Source organism: Xylocopa sonorina, chromosome 1, assembly GCF_050948175.1.
Source record: "Xylocopa sonorina isolate GNS202 chromosome 1, iyXylSono1_principal, whole genome shotgun sequence".
Lineage (NCBI taxonomy): Eukaryota > Metazoa > Arthropoda > Insecta > Hymenoptera > Apidae > Xylocopa > Xylocopa sonorina.
Genome location: NC_135193.1, coordinates 966,930 through 972,929, shown reverse-complemented (window position 1 = coordinate 972,929; position 6,000 = coordinate 966,930).

The window sequence follows — 6,000 nt, the reverse complement described above, 5'->3', positions numbered from 1 at the left end:
TTTTCTTGCAACACACTGTTTGCCAAAATCTAGAAAAAATTGTAATATCGAAAACATTTCATGGATTACAGAACGCATGGAGAAGTTTCAGAGGGGGTATCGATTTTTAACTTGGCCGTTTCGTTTGCCTTCAACGTTTTAAAATTGCAAAATAGTGAACAGTCAGCTCGCGCGGCAAAAATTATAGCGAAGCCAGTCAGAAGCCTGAGTTCCTAATTTGCCAGCTTGTTACACGTAAACACGCTCACGTTTCCACTAGCTGGTGCAAATTAATTTGCAATATCGGTCTATCATACGCTGGCAAAAGAACGGCGAACGAGAACCGTCTATGTTGCCTTCCTAATTGCCAGTTTCCAGGGCAACGGAAAATGTTTTTTTGACAAACTGCCGTCCGCAACCCCGCTGTACTGCTGCAGCGTAACCCCGGGGATTGTAATTGAAAATTTCAACGCGTTACACGCGACCGTATTCGGCAACTTCGTAACGAAGTTGAAAATAAAATATTGCTGGCCAAACCGGTGATGGCCGAATCAGGTAAATCAATCTCCGCAAGTTCGATTAATTTTCAAAAGCTTAAACAGTCACCGGTAATTAAGTTTCGGTGAGTTTTTGACTCGAACCGGAAGAGGGATGGATGTAACTAGGGAAGTTACTTCAAGGTAGATCGGTAAGTTCTAATTGCTTCCATTTCAACCAAGAATTTTTCTCTTTAACTTCTCTGTCCTACGTTATCTTACTTTTTATTGCATTGCCTTCGGTGCTGGTATTTAGATATCTTTGGCAGCGCTTTTTGAATTATGGGATGGAAGCCCAAATAGCATTGTAAAGTGAAACGGGTGCATGAAAATTTTGGTCAGATACATAAATTTAAAGAAAATGATTTCTTTTTGTTAATTCTTTTATAGTATAGTGTTGAAGGATAATGGAATATGTTCAGCTGAATGTTTTAGAATTTGTCTTTAGAATAACATCTCAGTTGCAAATAACTATCTATCGATTTTTTAATATCTTTAAATTGGGGTTAATGAATGAATATCTTATACTGTTTATCGAAGAAATAAATTATTGATGGAAAAATATTTATTTTTATATCTTTAATTTATCTCTTGACCAAAAAATGGTAATAAATGAAAGAGGTATAAAAGCCGCTGATCTACACAATAATTATATACAATAATTACCTACTCTCGAACGAATAAAAAATTACGTTACCCACATCTAATTATAAATTTTAAAATTACATGAAGTTATATTAGTAATTTGCACAATTCTGAACAAGTTACTCTGTAGTAAATGTTTCCAGATTAACTGACATACCTATAATTAATTAGCAGCAGACCAGCGCTCAGTGGTAAAGGTATCGCACTGCGCAGGTTGAGCCAGTGCGAAAATCAAGTTTTCGGTTCTTATCGCGTAGTCATTGTTTCCGTCATCTGCTTTGTCTCTCAATCGGCCCGTTTTATGATGCGTTTCGCTCCCTTCGCGGCGTCCCACCTACCCCTATAGCCACCCCAGCCCTGCGCCCAATACCCGCCATCGTATCGCTCGCTATCATCGTCTCCGTCTCTCTAGTCTGGCCATCAAACGTTCGCTTGGATATGCATGTCGTTTGCGGCGAAGGGATGGAACGGGATGGTAGCGCGAGCCTCTCTCTGTGTTGACAGGTAAATATTTGTCGCGGCACACACCACCACCGTCAACTACCGTCGACCACCGTCAACTGCCACCACCACCATCTCGGCCGTTCGACGCTTCTCCGTGCGCCATTCACCCCATTTCCGCGGATCTTCCTTTCTCTTCCTTTTCCACCGCTTTCCGAGTCGAAGACTGCACACGTGAGCCGCTGTTCTTCAACAGACGACGACGATTGACGAACGCTCGATTCCTTGCTAGGATAACGATGATCTTGGGCTGGAGAGATATTCAGATTTTTGCAGAAACTAGAGCTCTGCCAGAGATTTTTGCAAGTGATTATTTATGGTGTAAGAATTGAGTAGATTTGTTTCGATAAAACGTAACAACGAGATATGTAGAGAAAAATGAAAAACGGAATGCGCACACCGGCCATTAACATATAAACGGGTGATTAACATGCAGCGAATGGTCGTGAAAGGTATCTTTAATCGAAAACTCGGAACTATACTTAGTCAATCATAAACACCATCAAATATTCAGTGTTTGCCGTAACAATCAGCGAATTGTTGGCAAATATTTTCCTTAAACTATTGCTTCTCGAATATAAACCAACAAAGCCGGCTGTTGACGCGCCGTTCGACAACACGTCCACGTCAAACAACGGTGTTCCTTAGTCATCTTTGTATTGGCGGTTCTAATCCGTCGGGAAACTTCATTGTTCTCAGCCAGGGGTACGTTATTCGATAATCGTAACCCAAACGAGTTTGCTTCCTTATTTATTCAGGCTCGTCGCGAGCCTCTCGCGTGGCCAATTCGTAAATTCACACCTCGATCTCGAATATCGAGTACTTAACTTTAAACTGACATTGTTACCCTACGTTTCGATATAATTAGCTATTTCTGTACAACTAGGATTATTATTTTATATCTCAATATCTCTTTCTTCCAAAAAATCGCACGATCTGTCTCGTCTCTGCATCCACGTGCGTAGACATAATAATCGAGAGACGCTGACAAGTTATACCTATTCGTGGATATCTTGAAGCAGTTGAAAGATCGGAGGGTTAATCAACGACGACTCGTTGATACCGCAAAGATCGGTCAACAGCCGCCACGCTCAACCGAGTAAGGTGGGTACGCAATCCCGGTTACGAACGACAGCCGTGAACCGCGGGCAAAAAGGAATCAGAGCGAGCGAAACGGAAAGCAATCGAGTCTTTGTTGCGCTTTTACCTGGAAGCCGACTAGGCCCGCCACTGTCTACCAGTGTTTGTCCCGCGCAAACTTTGTTTTTACAAATAGAACCACATGTTCCTCCTCGGTTCACCCTCTACCCATTCTCTTCCGCCCCGCCACGGGCCACTCTCAGCAATTCGTGCCTCTCTCGTCCTTTCTTTCTTCCCTTTCTGTTTTCCCTCTTCAACCCATCTCTCTCTTTCTTTCTCTTTCTCTCTCTCTCTCTCTCTCTCTCTCTCTCTCTCTCTCTCTCTCTCTCACCCTCGCCTGCCTTCGGAGATCCACATCCACACCTCCTTGCGCATACACGCGACAGGTGGTAAAGTATAACAAAAAGGCAAGTTCATTCAAATGGTTTGCGTTGGATTCGCTTTGCACCTCGGAATTTCTTTGGAAAGCCGCACGCTACCCCCGTCAAATATTAGCCCGCGACTGACTTTTGTCACTCGTAGATCCGCGCTGATGGAACAGCTCGAGCGTCGACAGCTATTTCCACCGATCTTCGGGAGAATGTTACAGCAAGACGGGGCAGAATTTGGATTGCAGTGAATAGTGTAGTTTGGAATGAAATCCCGATTTTAAGAGTGGCGGTTGTTCGAAGGGAGTGCTAAGAATTAGATGCGATTCGAATTCGATTTATGGAGGATCTGCACAAGCCTGATGAATTTTTAGTTGTAAATATTGTATTGAAATTACTTCTACAGGTCTCTTTTGAACGTTGATGCTGAATGAAAAGTGGTTTATGAAAAATCGAGAGATTTTGCAAAAAGGGTCTTCAACAGTATCGCGATATATAATTTTTCTGTGCTTGATTTTCATAACATCGGCTACCTCAATTAGTTTCTCTTTTGAAATTAACGTTTTTATAATTAGCAAAAAAATTGCAACATTATCCCGAATTTTAGGGAATTTCTGAGGAATCTTTGATTATACGTGCTAAGAATGCATTCATAATTTTTCAATTGACTGAAAATGCAATTTAAGTGAAAAGAAGACAACGAAAGCTTAATTCTTCATTCGGTCGATTCTTTTTGCAATCTCGTGGTACCTTTTCCATAAGAGAAATCATGGAACGTAAAAGATCAAGGCGTTTCTCTGACTAGACGCACGAGCCTTGGCTAGAAAACCGTTAATTAATATTTATGAGGAAGAAACGCGCGTTTCTGCGTACAACTTGTTCAACGAGTGCCAATTGTCAGCGGCGTTCATTTAAATTGCTCATCGAATATTCATGCAAAAGTAACCACGGGAATGCAGCTCTGACCAATATCTAAATGTGAACGAAAAATGTGAGGAAACATGAAAATTCTTTAACAGTTATGCGGCGTCTATGCAATTAATTCCTGATGACATCGTTCTTGTCTTGAACAGTAACGACAAGTGCAGTTAACGAATGATCTTCTACGACGCAATAAAACTATACTTTGAAATGATCTCCTCCTTTAAAAACATCCTCCATTTTCTCCATAGGTATTATATAATAATTTAATGAAACACAACAATTTATAAGAACCTCTTCGACACTAACATCTTCAAAAGTCCAAATCGTTAAACTCGTTGTGCAAATAATCAGTCTCGCGATATGAAAATAACAACTATTAAGAGAATATTGAAATTTCTGTCTTCCATAAATCCTAACTAGACTATATACGTGGCTTCACAAATTCTACGCCGGTAATATACATCTCTTATATAGACATACACTATATAGCCCAATTAGCATTTCTTCTTTTTTCTGTTCAATGACTTTCAGTAAACTCGACAATTCCACGCACAATTACCTATTCATCCATTTCTGTTATCAGCGTTCACTAGTTTCCACGAAGAAAATCGATTCGGCTGCTAAAGGTTGAACATATAACATGGTTCCAGGAACGGTTTCTTCCTTTTCGTCTTTTTAGTCTCCCTCCGCTCGAAACAGTGAGGATTGTGGTTTCGAGCGGGCCACGAGAGTTCCCGTACCACGTGGAGAGAATGGTAGAGGATGTATACTAATTGAAGGGCCGGTTAGGAGCAAGACAGTAGCGAGTCGCTTGATTAACACCTCCGCCGGACCACACACAGTCACAGTTTCAAGAATTTCCAGTCCCATTTTCATTTATCCACCGCGGGGCCGAATCTGCACGCGCTTTGTAATTACGAGACCCTTTTCGCCGTCTGGCGTTTCGAATTATCGAGGAACTAGTAGATTACATGTATATCAAAATTTGTTATTTATTTCTACAAATAGATGTGAACTCGGTGCTTTTAGTTATTGTTCTGCAAAGAATAAAGTACGAAGATTGGCGAAAGAAGAATACTTTTCTCCTGTTTTTTAAAATAATCACAGTGTGCTTCAATGTAGAGATTAAATGGTGGTTTGTTTGTACGAATATAGTTGGGGTGGTTTTTCATTGAAGACTACTAGTTAACAAGAATTACAAATTTTAACCATTGAAATCGTAAAAATATTGGAAATTGTTTCTGAGGTTTGAGTACTAGAATTATTTTTTATTTCATACCAAAGATATGAATAAGAAGGTTCAGATAAATCGTCTTTCAAACTACAACTACTAAATTGTAACGCCTCACACTGTAGACTTTCTGCGACACCCTCAAATCCTTTCAATGCTGTCATTTGTACTAATATGCGCTATAATTGTATAGTTTTTGCATAATTGTATACTTTTGTAACTTGTCTTGTAACTTTCAGAACGTGTTCATCGTGGCAAAATAACGCAGGATAAGAGCGCAGAAACGCTTCGAGAAAACATCAACAACAAGAGCCTGGTGGGTGGGGGGGTGGGGGGTATGGAGGAGACAAAAAGCGACTACTTTCGGAAGTTCATAAAAGTTCGTTTACACAACTCTTTCCCGTACTGTGATGCATTATGCTCTCGAGACGGACTGACCTGAAATCTTCGGCCTCTGCTGCTCTCCACGAAGGAACAACATCACGACTCGTCATTCCGGTGCGCTTTCTACGGATTTGCCTGATATACTATGTGTCCCGGAAGTACAAAATAGACGCGGGTCTTGTAATAGGATTCTTGTGGACAGCAGTCTTAGGTTCCGAACGGTTTGTCGTTTAGTGTAGGTTTGCATAACAATTAGAATCGTTCGAACTTCGTTTTTTAGTCATTTTTTCAT